The following is a 16,578-nucleotide window of genomic DNA, read 5'->3' as shown; positions in this document are numbered from 1 at the left end:
TGATGATGTGTGTACGAGCAAGTGTGTGGTTGATCCGGTGAGAGAGTGGCAGGAAAGTGACTGCGGATGTGAGCCAGGCAGAGGAAAAGGTTAGCAGTAAGTTGTCAGTCTGGAAGTGAAGGTGCAGTAAAGCTTACAGTGTGTCAGATGATAAATGCTGCAGCTTCTCAACACCAAGAAAAGTCTTGTCTGTTGTTTGCTGGAAAAGTGAAGGAGGTTTGCCCTGAAGCCCTGGAAACAACTCTGCCTACATTTAAGAGAAGTGTCTGCAGTGGAAACACGGATCAGATTCAGGGTTTAGGTAGATGTAGGTGCAGGTTTCAAGGGTATTCTACCTCGGTCACCTCTTTATGTCCTCTTCCCTCCACCTTCTTATCCTCTTTCTCCTCATTTACCCATCTTTCTGTCAGCATCTGTCGTCCTTGCTTCCTTCCTTCCTTCCTCACCTACAGAATAAACACTGTGTTAATCTCTCTCTCTCTCTCTCTCTCTCTCTCTCTCTCTCTCTCTCTCTCTCTCTCTCTCTCTCTGCCTTTCTTTCTGTCTGCTGTCTGACATTGTTTCTGTCGAAGCGACTGTGCCTCCAGGGAAAAGACCAACTGACAGCCAGGGAGGAAGACAGGGAGAGGTGGAGGGGACGAATAACCACAGAAGAAGATGGAGAAATCACCGCAGACAGAAGAGAGTGTGAGGAGGAAAAATGGTAAAAAGTAGTGACAGAGAGAGAGAAAAGGAACAGGGGAACAGGGAGACAGACAGATGGGAAGGGGAGAGGTGAGAGATTTCCGTGTTAACTTTTTTCGACATGAGTCACGGTATCTGTTTGTTCCATCAATCCTATTAAATGAGACAACGCTCAAAACACAGCTTAACACTTTAAGTCCACTTGTACTGACATCCACAGGAGACTGAATGTATGGAACGTTTGAATAATGCATGGAAATAATTAATGGATTTAAATGTCAACACTTTTCTCTGATTAGCAGCTGCAGCCAGCAGAACATTATCAGTATAAACATAAATGAATATATATTTATATGTATATAGGGCCCTGTATATAGGATACGTGACAGCGCCACACTGTTCCCTGTGAGTGTGGATCTGTTTCAACAACCAACAAAGTATGCATGCTCCTATTCAAATGTGACATCATTTTCTGAACATATTTTGTGTTGAAGGGGTGCTCCAGGAATTTAGTCCTGCACCTCCATGAAACTGAAGGACTGACAAGAGACAGCTAAAAGAAATTACTGTTCAAATTGAAGCAGCAGAGGCGCAGTTATCCAGACGGTTAATCTCCAGTAAATACAAGCTCCAAAAAGCACTGGATCCTCCATTTCCCATAATGCAACTGAGGTGTGTCTCTTAATAGACCACCCTACGCTTGAAATTCCTTCCTCTATCAAACTGCAAAGCTCCACTTCGTAATGCAGCTTTCTGCTTTTTAAGTTTTACATTTTTAAATGTCACACCCAACCCAAAAGACTTACTTTAAATAGCTTCTCTAGAGCCACTGAAAACATTATACGACTGTCAGTGCAAATTGATTTATATCTCCTCGTAACAGGAAAACCGAACTTAGTGTATTGTCTATAAATTCCATTAAATTAAACTTTGATTAAAATTTACTAGCCTACAGCCAGCCTAAGGCAGCCTAAGCCTACCTACCAGGCCTGTGTGGAAACACTGCCCATCAAAATATCAACGAGCCTCCAACGAGTTTTCCAAGGATGAAATGGGAAGCATTAAAATACACTTTGGGTGACAGTCAAGGCTGAAAAACATGAGTGCTTTTCTCCTCTACATTGCCAAGCAGACTGCCAATGAAGGCCAGTTTTAGGACACTAGCAGATGAGATTGTACATTGTGTGCTACTTTGTTGTTTTCCAGCAGATGATTATCTAAATCAAGTTAAAGGCTTATTCTGTGGAAGAGGGTCAGAACTTTGTCATTAAAGAAACATCTCAATAAGGTTGTCTTCTGCATTTGTTTTAAAAGAAATCAGTAATATAATTTTGGTGTCTATTTGAAGGGTCTCCTTCACTGTATCTACTGAAGGCACAGCTGCACGTCTTTAGTTCTGTTTGAAGACTCACTGGCAGCAGTATCAAATGCAGACATAAACAGAGGAGAGAAAGGGACACTTTTCATAAACCTGTGTTACTCATTCTTACATTAGCTCGACAAAACAAACAGCTTTCTTATGAAGGATTCTGTAGAGAAAAAAAAGCACCGGTCAATAGGTGTAATTATGTATTGACAATTTTATCACAATGACTCCCTTCATGACTATCATCAATACAGATATCGTCAGGTCTGCTCCCTGTCTGTAACAGAAACAGTGATGCTGAATTATATGTATAGATCTTTGGGGTTTTTTTTGTCCAAGAAGACTCAAAAGGTGCAAAATGGATTTGTTTTGTAGTCACTTTGCAAAAATAGGAGTAATAAATGGAACATATATGAAATAATATCTTAGGTAAGAACACAAAGGATCTCAACCTGATGTAAACAGAGAGTGGAAACAAAGCAGGAAACATTGAAAAAGAAGTTCATTCAGCATGTTAAATAAAGCTGAACATAAACAACAGCCATTAATGGGATGAAGCGAGAGATCTTGAGGCGCGCATCTTTTTAACATTCTTCCACTGGTAGTTTTAAATAATTCAAAAAGTAACTCTGCGCAATGTTATTATCCAAAATCAGTCATTTGTGATGTTGTTTGAAGAACAGAAAAAAGTATATAGAAGCATAACAACCAGAAGAACCAGAGCAGATCAACACCACAGCAAAATAAGAAAAGACACGGAGAGAAACACAAGAAGATGAAGTTGAGCCAAATGGAAAAGATCAAAACCAGAGAGATCATAACCAAAGCACAGGAGAGCAGAAGAGACAGAGTCTAAGGACCAGAGCAGGAGAGGACGGAGCAGGAGAGGACGGAGCAGGAGAGGACAGGGCAGGAGAGGACAGGGCAGGAGAGGATGGAGCAGGAGAGGACAGGGCAGGAGAGGACAGAGCAGGAGAGGACAGGGCAGGAGAGGACAGAGCAGGAGAGGACAGGGCAGGAGAGGATGGAGCAGGAGAGGACGGAGCAGGAGAGGACAGGGCAGGAGAGGACAGAGCAGGAGAGGACAGGGCAGGAGAGGATGGAGCAGGAGAGGACAGGGCAGGAGAGGATGGAGCAGGAGAGGACGGAGCAGGAGAGGACAGGGCAGGAGAGGACAGAGCAGGAGAGGATGGAGCAGGAGCAGGAGAGGACAGGGCAAGAGAGGACAGAGCAGGAGAGGATGGAGCAGGAGCAGGAGAGGACAGCACAGAGGAGGGAAGGGCGACATGTTTCATCTGGTGAGCTGGAGGATAAACCATACCAGGGAACTCTTGTCAATAACAGCTGTGTGTGTGTGTGTGTGTGTGTGTGTGTGTGTGTGTGTGTGTGTGTACATGTAACCACTTTAAAGATTATTTACCGTAGTGGCCTTGGTGCTGAATTAAAGTAATCTTTGGTACAGAACAAATATATGAATGCACCTTCGTGTACTTACAGATCTGTGTGTGTGTGTGTGTGTGTGTGTGTGTGTGAGTGAGAGAGAGAGAGGGACTATACACTCTGAAAATGCTGCGTTCCCTGAAATCACTTGGTGTATCTCTGGCCCAGAAAGCGCCAGAGAACTACTTTCTCAGCACAGGAAATATGAGTCTAGCACTGCAAACACACACACACACACACACACACACACACACACACACACACATTCACAGCCTGGGTCATAAAAGTGCCAACATTAGTCTTTTTTTGTGCCATCTTTACGGATCAGATAAAGAACGTTGTTGTTCAAAGTGAACATCAGTCCCATGCAGCCTGTACGAACACTGCCCTCTTTCTTTCTGCACTGAGATCTTAACATTTTACTGCTGAGCTCATCTGAATGTGTAACGTCAGATTGTGCCAGCTGGGGAATGATGGACTCTTGAAATTAAGCAGATTGTCCAGATTGCTTTCTAAAATCTTTACAATACGTTTATATTCAGATTTGGAAATAAGTGCATAGTTGGTATGAAACTTTTGCCAGCCGCCTCCCCAGCAGCTCTCATGTGGTGTCATAAAATAAGACGTTCCCAGCAGATCTATTTTCCTTTTTTATCAAATGCTATCTGTTGTGGGAGGAAAGTGGTGGGAACAGCAGCGGTCATCGTGTGGCATTGTTAAACACAGCTGTGAGTAATTTGTTAATATTCTGTGAAGTTTCAAGAGTTTTTAAGAGAAGGTACAATTAGCGCCACTTGAATAGGCTTTCTTCATAATCCTGCATCTTCGATTTGAAAAAGATATTTCACTTGGGAGAGATTAATTTAAGACTGACAATATTTAGTGTGAATTTATGATGGTGATTAAACTCAATTGAAACATCTTACCAGAATTCATGCCCAGATTCACAACACTGGTGGTGCTTGAAGCGACGCCAGACAGTGATGGAAACTCCTCCTTCACAGGTGACTCTCACGGCATAATTTTAAGACCTTATCGCCGTGGGTGGGTTGTGCAGCACACGGCCTGAAAGACAGACTGACAGGTCCAACAATGACTTTTAAAGTTCAACATCCACCGGCCGATTGACTTGTTGAACGCAAGGAGAGAGGTGATTTTTTTTAGATATGGTGACACCTGGAATTTGTGAATGTGAAGCTTTGTGCTTGAGTGGAATATGTGAAAATCATATACTAGAAAGTCAAAGCTTGATAATAGTCTGTCATTATTTCCAATAACTACACCTGTTATTTAAACTGCTGTGGAAGACCTTGACTTCTCCTTTTTCCTCTCACCATACACTTGTTAGCAAAAGGTCTTTGGGTTGGGAAAGGTACACCTATGGAGTCTAACAATGTTGTGGCGCCTAAAGATTGCACCAGTCATGCCATACCTGGCCACTGGATGCCCATAGTGAGTCCCTGCCTCTGTTGAGTCCCCGCCTCTTGTGATCTACCATCTGCCTGCACAGCTGTTCACAATTTACTCATTGGTTACTCTGCATATAGAAAAGCAGTTTTCCAGTGGCTGCACATCACTTTGCTGTGGCTGTGTGCTGCATGTTTCAAGGGCAGGGAACCCTTTTACATGAGCTGTGTCCCAATTCAGCGGCTGCATCCTTCGAAGGACCCAGCCTACGCGGTCTCCGGAGGCTGGGTCCTTCGGAGGCTCCTCCCTCGGCCGCATCAACTATCGGTAAATGGGACGGTCTAGCCTTCGGAGCATTTCGTGATTGTGTCACGACGTCATAACTTCTTCCCTCCTAACCCGGGAAAAACACACGTACAGGGTGCAGAGATGCGCCCGTACAGCTCCTATCGCTTGTAAGAGGCGCGAAATGTAGCCTATTATACAACTTACAAATGCACCTGATGTTAATATCTTCACAGTTACAATAAGATATTAGTTGACATGCGAGCTTGTAACATTTGTAAGTGAAGGGTTTTAATAAGGCTAACAGTTAACTGAGCTCCTCATATCAACAGGTCGCCATTATTAAAAAAAAAAAAAACAAAAAAACAATCTGTGCGCAAAGCATCTTGGGATATGGGAGGCCGTGAAGGATAGTAGCGATGCGTCCTCCGAATACAGGGAAAAGGAGGACGCATTTGTTGGCTGCATTTGGAGGATCCTTCGAATTTGGATGAATTGGGACAGCCTTCGCACAGCGTTATGACGTATTCGGCCTTCAAATCCATCCTCCGAAGGATGCAGCCCCTGAATTGGGACACAGGAACTGACTGTGGCAAGCATCAAACCAGCTGATCAAGCAGTGGCAGGTAGTGAGGGCGGCTCCTGCTGAGTAACCACATTGATATCAGGTAGGAGCTTAGTGTGTGGTCATCCTGTCTTCAATAAGTCGGCATAATAAACAGAGTGAATGTTTGTCTGTCTCCAGGAACAAGAGAACCCCAGGAACGAACCTCTGTTTCTACATCGGGAACTAAAAGTGTTTACTTGAGGCTTGACTTTGACAAATTGGCAACACTTAGTGCAGCAAATTCAGCACTGATAGTTCTGGGGAGACTGTCCTCCCAAGAAGAATGACAGCATCAGTCATTTCAGCAAGAGCCCTGAAAAGACATCTGTCGACATTCAAGTGACAAAGCCATCAAGCGGCTGTAGTATTTCTGACAGGAGCAAAGGGGGAAGTGAGGTGAAGTCATGAGTTACAAATTTCTTGACTCTATCACTCTCTGTTTCCTGTTTCAAACCAGCGGTCATTGTTGTTGCATGACCACAATAATTCCCCCACTGCTTAAAGTCTCTTTTTGGAAGGCACCGACAAACGTCGTCATCCTACAGATGTGGGCGTCCGATCAGAAAAAGCTTCTATGTGTCCTTCTCAAGGGTATGTTTGATGTTGAGAACTCATTGCTCTCGGCCCTTGGAAAGATGCTAAATGTAGATCCTGGTTCTTCCGATCAAACGTATCTAAGGTAGTTCTGGGGTTCCTGCCATAGAGAAGGGATAAAACATTTGGCTCTTGTTGAAGACAAGCATAACCAGCAGATTTTAGTGCGTTAGTGAAACAATTGTCGTGTTTATTCAGTGTACACTAGAACAGCGTTGTTTACTTCCTCTTCACAGTTATACTGCATTCTGGATGATATGTTGGATGACAGCATTATTTTTCTTTTTAATAGATGAATAAAATTACCTTGAACTTGATTTACTCTCTGCAGTCCTTGGGGAGGTATTCCTCTATGGTTCCCCATAAATAATATCACCTAGTGATTAATCAGGTGGACACAAGAATACCACAGATGGTGTTCATGCAGAGACATGGGGGTGCCTATGAAACTGAAAGGTTACCCAGATGTGCTTCGCGTGGCATATATCATCATGCAACATGAAACCGCTGCTGTGTATTGACCGTAGACTGTGTAAAACATGGATGTAGTCTCCATGATATCACCCATAGGTTTCTGAAGTGCCACCTTGAAGTTCAGTGACAGATGCTCCAGCTGTCACCATTTTGGTAGCGCCTGATTCCGCCTAACTCCAGGCAATCATACACTGACAAGGGTTGAGTAGAAAAAGAGAAAGGTGATGAGATTTGAAGAAAGAGGACCAGAGGTGAAGGATTGAAGGAAGGAGGGAAGTCGGGTTCAAAAGTAGGACGAAAAAAGATCAACAGGAGGTTAAAATGAAGGCAGGGGGAAGAGGAAATTAAGGTGACCTTATTATCTACCAGAATGACTCAATTAACCGAGGTCTGATAACCTGACTTAATGAGACATGCTGATTATTAGTATGCATGTTGGCGTGTATCTACATTAAGTATCTCTACGTGGTGCATACTGTTGCATGAGTCTTGATACAGGCAATTGTTACGGTTATGCAGTTGTTCACTGTTTAATCATCTTGTGTCTTGGCTGCTCATTTGATGCATTTTCTCGGTTCCCAGGTTGAAGGAACAATGAATGAAGCACTTATGGCAACGACTGCTGTGCGAGTTGGGATATCTGAGCCCAGGCCAGGCTTTTATTGAGCGTTCAGATTCTACCACCCTGCAGACAGGAGCCACAACAAACAGTACAGGGATTATGCACCCTTCTAAAACTCTCCCTCTCTGTCTTTATGTCTCTCTTTTTCAGTCTGTCTTTCTCCTTGGCTTGGTATCCTTCTTCCTTTCACCCTCTCTTTCTTCCTCTGTCGCAATTTCTCTCTGTCTCCCTCTGATTTAATAAAAGTGGCAGAATAAAGGGTTTACACTGAAAAGGAAATCATTCAGAGAGCCAGGAAAAATAGAAATAGCCTGTCTTAATCACCGCATGCACACTCACAATCACACACACGCATGCGCCGTTGCAGGGGCACCCACACAGAAACACATACTCCATATATCATTATCACGGGGTTCCAGGCAGCAGATTATCCGGTAACAGTTGACATTTAGCAGCCTGTTGTTCGCGCAGACACATTCAGCAGAAGCCCTGATTAACACTGGGCATTAACACATTTTATGAAGGCGAGATTAACACCAACTAGCAGAAAATACATGCCCTCAAAAGCTACAACAACACAGGGCACCACACAACAAAACAATAGTGCCTTTCTTTGTTTGCTTTGCATTATTTTGAAGGTATTTTGTGCAACAGAGACAAAGGCAGAGTTGATAAAAGGAAAACAGGTTCGAAAGAGGAAAAATTGTTGATTATGAAATGACCTAAACGAAGAGTTGAATTTAAAGAGATTATTGCTGAGTGTACGTTAGGATCCACAGGTGGGTCAAGAGGAGCTGACATTCACACAGCAGCATCACAGAACTGTACCACAGGGCAGTGTTTATCCAGGTTAGGCTCAACAATCATAAAGATAGTCATGGGGATTAAAATGGCTTGCAGACTGCAGCATAATACCAAGAATTAGTATGCTCATTGATATTAAACACAGCGTAGAGCAGAGCAAATGGAAAATTAATAGGAAACACGACTGGCCATGGGCCTTTGTTGCATAATGTTCCCAATCTCTGTCACGTGTCTACTGTTGCTATCTAATGTCAGCTAAAAAAGAAACAGGAAAAAAACACAGAAAAAAAAACTCAGATCTCTCTTAACTGAAAACAAAATGTTAAGATGCAACATGTAAGATCTGCTTTTCAAGCTTACATTACGAACAGTATGTGAAGAAGATGGATGCAAGCAGCGAGTTTGCTATGATTCACAAGCTCTCTTAATTTTTTTCATCTAATAAATAAACTCACAAAATGTCAAGAAAGGAAACACTCACATCTGTTTCCTTCATCAGGCAGAAAAATACATCGTACAACCATCAGTTTGTAGAATGTATGAATCCCTTTTCTTTTAGTCGATAAAATCTGCTCTCCTCGCGCAGCAGCATGTATGTTGGTTGCAATTGCAGACTGTAATTTTGCAGACACACGGTGTGTAATCTATACACAGCTGGCACCTCAGTGGGTTCCAACGCTGATTATTTATATCTTTCAACACGCCACAGAATAAGCACTTCTCTGCTTTCTTACTGTATTTTTTAATGAGCTGTTCATAATGAAAAGATTAAACAGTGAGTATAGCAAGTGACTGTTTCACCTAAGTAGCAGCACTGGTTTGTGGGATTGTGAACATTACCCCAGAAAAGATGGGGGAAAATACACTGAACATTGTTTTTGTTTTCCTTTCTCTTTTTATTTCACCCGCAGCCTGCATGTATCTACCCACACATACCATACCTGCATCAGGTACCAGACCTGATGCAGGACTCTGGAAAGACTCAGCAGTCTCTCTTATATCTGCTCTTATTGCACATTAACCGCATAATAGCTAGTTCAATAGCCAAAGTTTAATTATGTAAGCTGGCACATCACAGGTGCTGATGAGTTACAGATGATTAGAATTGACACCAGCTGTTATCGTTTCAGCCAGCAAATCAATTGGCTAGAAGTTTTACCTCCTGAAACGTGTCAGGGCACAAGGCTATAGCTATCTAATTAATATTGCAAGCTAATATTGGAAGACAGGATCTTATTATGCAATGAGTTGCTGCCTTCTGTGAAAATCAGGTGCTCGTTATATGCAGATAGTGTGAAGTCAGACATATACAGTCTGTCGCCCCGTATTCGGACTTCTGTCTTTGAGAAATATATGTTCTGACAGAGTAAAGCAGCAGAATACAGTGGAGTTCGATTATAGTATGGAGTAATCAGGGGTGGATTGACCAGGATGAGATACAGCGCACGGCACAGTTCCAGTCCAGTGTTTCAAATTGCCTGAACTCCCATTCAGTTCATTTGCGCTTAATTCCAGAAGTGGATTTTCTTCAAGATCCCAGAAATCCGGTCTGATGAAGTGTGTGTCTGTCTGTGTGCCCGCGTGCCTGTGTGTCGATGCAACAGCTCGAGGGCACATTTATCTGGCAACGAAAATGAATGAGTCCAGTGAACTAATTACACCGCTGAAATGTACTCATCAATATTTAGGGGTAATCACAGTCTTAACAGGTACTGATTACGCCCAGGAAGAGGAGAGAAGAAGAGAAGAGAAGCACGGCCCTCTATCATCTGTAGTGTTTCAGACAAAGCTTACAATATTGGTATGGGCTGTATAAATACATGGCCATGAGGGAGCAATATACTGGACTTTGAAGTGGCTCCTTTAGGACTCGAGAAGCATAAAGAAAAAGCCTAGGTGTTTTTCTTTAGAGTGGAGAACAGGCCAGCTGATGCTTGCTGCCTCTTAAGGCAAGGAACCCAAGGACTTAATCTGGAATCCTCTCTCTGATTACCGCATACAGTGAGGATACGTGGAGTAGGTTGAATTTAAGATGGAGAAGATGGAGTTCTGAGCAGCATTCAGGTGCAATGACCACAGACACGAGCTAGAAATTAGATGTAAAGTAAGGAATTTTTAACTTTTCATTAAAAGTCTACATTATTTGCATTATAGTCTGCATATTTCCTGTTTACTTTCCAAGTTCTTCTTCAGTTTCTTTCTCGTTTCCTCCTTTTCTGGCCTATCTTCCTCCACATGTGATTCACTGTCTCGTGCTCTCCTCTCCTCCACATCATCTCCCTATTTTTCAAGTTCTCCGCCTCGATGCATGAAAGAACATCGGCACAAAGCCTCACTCTCACTCAAAAATACCCCGAGAGAGGCGTGGAGGAAAAACAGTTGTAACATTACAAAAAAAGAATGGAAAGAAACACCCAGGGAGGATGAAAGAGAGCAACAGAATCATGCGTGTAATTGCCCAGTCGATTTCTCTGACAGACATTAAAATCAAGAGAGAGATGGAGATGAAAGAGTCATTACTGTCCTCAAACTTCCTGCGTTCTGCAGCTATTATTGCCACTGCAGGGTCTTCCGTGTTCTGATTAGTCCAACACAACCTGGCATGAAAGGTGCGCTCACAGATACTCTCATGCACACATGCTCCTGGGAACACGCAAGCATGCAGCTCGATCATACACACACCCCGTCACGGTCATTTGCACCCACACACGCATGCATTCACGCGAACACTCCTACACACGGTAATTCTCTTGTTTTTGTCGTAGCACTTCTCAGCTCAGTCATATGAAACAGAGAAAAAGGCAATTAGGACAGACAAAAAGAGTGGAATGAAACAAAAAAAGGGGAAAAATGTAAATTTGCAAACAAATAGACAGATGGAGGAGCGAGATTGGAGGGAAGGAAAATCCTGGAAGGATTTATTTTAATGAAACAGAAATTGTTTTTCTCGCGCTAGAAGAAGGCGGATTCTTAGCTAACCTGAATGCGATATGTGCTCATGATTCATCTTTTTTACTTTAATTCTGGGGCTCTGTCTCATTTTGCACTCTTGCTCTTTGTTGCAGGAAATAGATATAATATCCCCCCTCAGCTGGATGTCACACCAGGTTGTGGGGAGGCGCTCTCTCGCTGTTAAAACAGCACATTCTTGGTGACATATCCTCCCAGGTGATCATTTAGATCCCTGTACAATTTGTTCACTACCTTGTCTTTAATGTCCCTCATGTAAAATTTAATGCGGTGTTACTGAAGGCTTTGTGTGGGTCCACAGATTCAGTTTATTTTTTCATTTTAATGTCCCTCCCAGTTTCACAGCGTTGTTAGGTAATATTTTAACGACACAACAAGACGAGTACAGAACAGCTGTTTTGCATGTTTGTGTAAAACAATTTTTTAAAATACACTTGCTTGGTTTCTTGCCAAGAGTTAGATGAGAAGACCGATACCACTCATGTATCTGCAGTAAATTTGAGGTCACGGCAGGTGATGTTCAGCTTTAAGCGTATGCTGGAAATGGGGAAACTGCTCCATCCAGCTGACTCCACCTATGAGCGCGTCTACAGCTCACCAAAAAACGTGTTATACTGTGTTCATTTGATATGCAGAAACTTTGGGGAGTGAGGAACATAACTTGTACACTTTGTTTTTAGACAAACATAACATATTAATTTGTGAGCTGGAAGCACTGGTCAGTTGATTTTGTTACTTTCGGATAGAGCTAGGTTGGCTAGCTAGCTAGTTTCCCCCCTTTTTCCAGTCTTAATGCAAAGCTAAGCTAACAGGCTGCTGACTGAAGCCTAAATAGACAGATACTGTATGACAGCAGTATCAATCTTCTTAACTCTCAGCTAGAAAGTGAATGAGCACCTTTCCAAAGCAAAGCAAATGTTGTAATTAGCTTTTAAATTATGTTCACCATTGTTTCAAGCTAATTTAGCCTCCTCCCGCTACTGTTTCTATTGTATCTGTTTATAACACAAGGTACTGTTAAATTAGGATTACCCCAGTTTGCTCTCTTTTTAACCTTTTGTAAAAGTATCCAAGAGTGATTTAAGAAAGTGAGGAAAGGTATTCAACTTCGCCCTTCAGTCGACACAAACATACACACACACACACACACACACACACACACACACACACACACACACTCCCAGTTGTAACAGGTTGCTCTCTCTATGGTCATAAAAACAAGGTCACTCCCCACATCTTGGGTATGCCAGCTCCACAGGCAACCATGCTATCAAGGTTATTAAATGGACCATCTGTTACTACACATGCACTCACACACATGCCGGCACACTCACATACACCATATGCATGCACAAGCATGTGTGTGAAGACATGCACGTGTGCGAAGACACGTGCATGTTCATGAAAAGAAACATGGACACACCAACAAATTAGTGCATATGGACTGACATGAGGGAGGAGTTCATTTGGGTCTTTAGGATATGATGTACAAGTGCACACAAATGCACACTCACACACACACCCATGGGAGAGATGCGCTATAGCAGGCTACAATGTGTCAAATCAGTTACACATGGCAACGTGTGAATATGAACATGATGGACAGAATGCTTTAATTGTTGTAAGACTTGAACAGTTGTTACTTGCAGATTGAACATTTGGGGATTCCTGCTGTCAGTTAATGTGCTATAGCATCCAAAACTAGCATGCTCACCTTCCTCACAGCAAGGCGGATGAATTACCGCTTCTTTTAATTTCCATGCTGTTGTTAGCATGGTGCAAAGAGGGTGCTAAATCTCTTTCACTTTGTTAAAAGGCACTTACAGTTCCCTTTAATTCAACTCTGTCAGTGAAAGCTAATTGAAAAAATGTGTTAAATTCATCTGTAACTGTACGCCAAAACACTGACATCCTCATGTTCCTGTTAAACCTACAATTTACGTGAGTAATGAAATAAATCACAGAGGGAGTCATCCTCCATCCTGCACCTCATATCTGTAAATAAATTAACACAATCATTTTGAATTTACCTGCCACTGTGACAATTGCAATACTGAAGTCCCTGTGGCTGAATTCATTTTAGAGTTAAAATTAACCATCATTCTGTTTCCCTTTCGTTTTTCCTCATCAGCTTACAGACAAATAAGGCTCTAAATCCTCCATGACAGATAATCTTGGCAAAATAAGATGATTGCAGTGCTCTTTAAATCTTCATATTAAATTTAACCTTGACATTTAAATTTACATATTAATTCTAACTGATCAAGGGATGGTTAAAAAACGTATGCTCTTATTATGCAGAGCATAACAACATATACAGAGTATGTAGGTACTGTACCATAAAGGACTAATGGGTGGATGTGTTATTTCAAGATGACATTTAGCTTAGCTTAATCACACTTGCAGGATGCATACTAAGGCTGTCGTGACACCAGATGTTCATTACTGGGTTAATTAATAAAGTACATTTATCTTTAAGTATCTTTTATGTCTTTTGTGCCTCACAGCAACACATAGAATACCATGTTTCAATTATTTTCACCCAAACTTTACCTCAACTTCCTGTTTATTAAATGATAGCATGGGTCACATTTTGGTATTATCTCATTTAAAATTACACACATCTGTAGTGTAGACCAAGTTGGAAAAGAAGGAGCTCATATGGCAAGATGTGCATGTTCAAGTTGATGAGTTTTCAAGCTTGATCAGAAAGCTGTCTGGGTGCTGCTTGAACACAGGCTGGAGTGCAAAGCATCTAGTTCTGCCAGCCTTGAATCTCTGCCTTGTGAGTTTTTCCCTGCCGCAGCAGCTCTTCACCTACAGTGATATTGGTAGTGGATAGCTCGCGGATTGTTTGTTTCATGCTGTTTTCCACTTCCTCATGCAGTGTGATCATCTTGAAGAGGCCAGACAAGCTGTTTAGATCCTGAGAGCTGAAAGCGTCTCATCTGGCTTTCAGCGGAAGCCTCTCGTGAGTCCTGGTCCAAAAGATTTATTTGGATGAAGCCTACGAACACTATTGCAAATAATAAAAATGAGTCTCAAAGACATACGTTTAGCACTTTGTATCGCTTTTACAGGTCTGTGCAGTCGACATGCTTCATTTCCTTCGCCAGGTTCTTCCTTGAGGCAAGTGAGTGCAGAGAACACGAGAAGATGCAGTAAATATTTTTTATTCATGCGATGTTGCCCCAGTGTCGCAGGGGTATAAATCCTGAGCCAGTCAGAGATCTTAGCCAATTCATTCCCAAGCTTTTTGGTGTCTGATTAATTTTTGATTGATTCTTTTCAAATTCCCCAAACTTTGGCATTTGCAACTGATTCAGTTTGCTTCGTCAAGACATCTTTGTAGACCAGATGCTGCATGCCAGAGTGAATCCACTCACTCTACACACTTTGATACATTCAGAGAGCCGGTGGGATTTAACCAATGAAAGTATTTCTGAGGTCCAACAACGTTTGGACAGATCAGCTTGAAATGTGCATTCCTCATTTGATTCACCCGTTAACTGCACCTGCAGTCAGCATGCTTTTAAATTGCACAAACCAATCAATGCACAAGGTACTGATGTTTGACTGATCCAACAATCTTTGGAAATCTCATCATGCAGAACATCTTGGACTGGATGTTGAGGGAAATTTGGTTCTGCTTACATCACCCCCGCCCCCCCTGTTCTTCCAGGAGTAGTTAAACCCCTGGACCACACTGCTGCATCCACTTTGCAAATCTTCGGTGCTTTTCCAGTTGCAAATTATGCTCAAAGCAGCTGATTTTGGAGAAAAAGCTTTCGACGCAGCCGTGCAGGTGGTGGCGAGTGGTGACACACTCACAGATGTTCCCAGGTCAGTGTCATCAGGGGAACGCTCAGCGTGGAAACATGTTCAGATTCAGAAAATGAGATTTGTTGCAAAAACCTGACACATAGGTAGATATGCAGGGTGTCCTTGTCGGGACTTTGAAACAACTGTTCTCATAAGTGCTCTGAATCTTCACCTCTTCACGACCCTGAAAGACATCACGTCCATCTCCACAAATAAGCCCGAGAGTTTGTGATTATTCCATCCTGCGTGCACTAATCTCATCTGCCTTTCTTTTCCTCTCCAGAGACTCGAGTGTGCTTCGCCTTGCTGAACCACTTGCTTTTGCTTGACCTGACGTCTCTTGTTTCTTGAACGCTGCCCAGCCAACAGGAAAGGCAAAAAGCTGTTAGTGACAACAGTTCAGCATAGTCAGCTCGGGCATTCAGCAGCAAATGTCTGTCCACAAGCTATCAGAGACCGTCTGGCTAATTAAGTGCTATCATGACAGTGGCTATCTGCCCATTCACATTCTCCAATCTGACTTTGAATGTGTTGATACCAGTGGTGGAGAGTAAGTGAAAGTTTCCATTTTCTGCTTCTTTATACATCTACTCCACTACAGTTCACTACACTACACACTACACTCACCTGTTACTTTGCCAATTAAGATTTTACATAAAAAAGATATGATAAATTTGTGAAATACAATTCATGGTTCAAGAGTAAATCACTGGATTATCTTTCATTTATTGGCTTGTGGCCTCTCACGAAAAGCAAAATTTTGTGCCAGTTTTTTCTTTTTGTCCCATACACACTCATGACTTGATATTACATCCCATTTTCATATTTCAGTTGTCTCTAAAATTGCCACACCTCTATAATGTATGTGCATATACACACACACGCACACACACACACAGCTTGTCTGCAGTGTTAGTTGTGACCCCTGGTGAGTTGTGCAACATGATGTGTTTCCTCTGTGGGAGAGATTCATATCAGGCGTCTGACAGCTGCTCTGGTGCACACCGACAAAACACACTGAAGCCATCTCTTCCCTCTTCCTGCCCTCTCTCTCTCTCTCTCTCTCTCTCTCTCTCTCTCTCTCTCATTGCTTTTCTTTCACTTCTTCTGTATTCTACGCTCCTCTTTTACATTTCAGTACATCCCCACATCCTTCAGAAATGTCAGACAACACGCATTTAATTGTAAGCAATTCCATCAAAAGCCTTTGCACCTTTGTCACATGAGTCACAAATTCAACCATTTCCATGCTTCTTCAATTATATGTCTTTGCTTTCAGTTATATAAATGAGCCGTCATGAAGGCTGTTTAATCCTAGAGGTACACTGAGAACCTGTTCCACCGGATCATCTCGTCTTGTTCTCGCTCTCCTTCTGTGTACCCTATTGATTTTCATCCCTATAAATAATATCCAGTTTAACCTGATATCGCCATTTCTCTCTTTTCCTCTCTTTTCTGGCCTCTTGTGTCCTCCTCAACCTCCACTCATTCTTTGATACTTCT

This window comes from Chaetodon auriga, chromosome 7, assembly GCF_051107435.1.
Source record: "Chaetodon auriga isolate fChaAug3 chromosome 7, fChaAug3.hap1, whole genome shotgun sequence".
NCBI lineage: Eukaryota > Metazoa > Chordata > Actinopteri > Chaetodontiformes > Chaetodontidae > Chaetodon > Chaetodon auriga.
The sequence above is the reverse complement of the archived record's forward strand: the minus strand, read 5'-3'. Positions refer to the sequence as shown.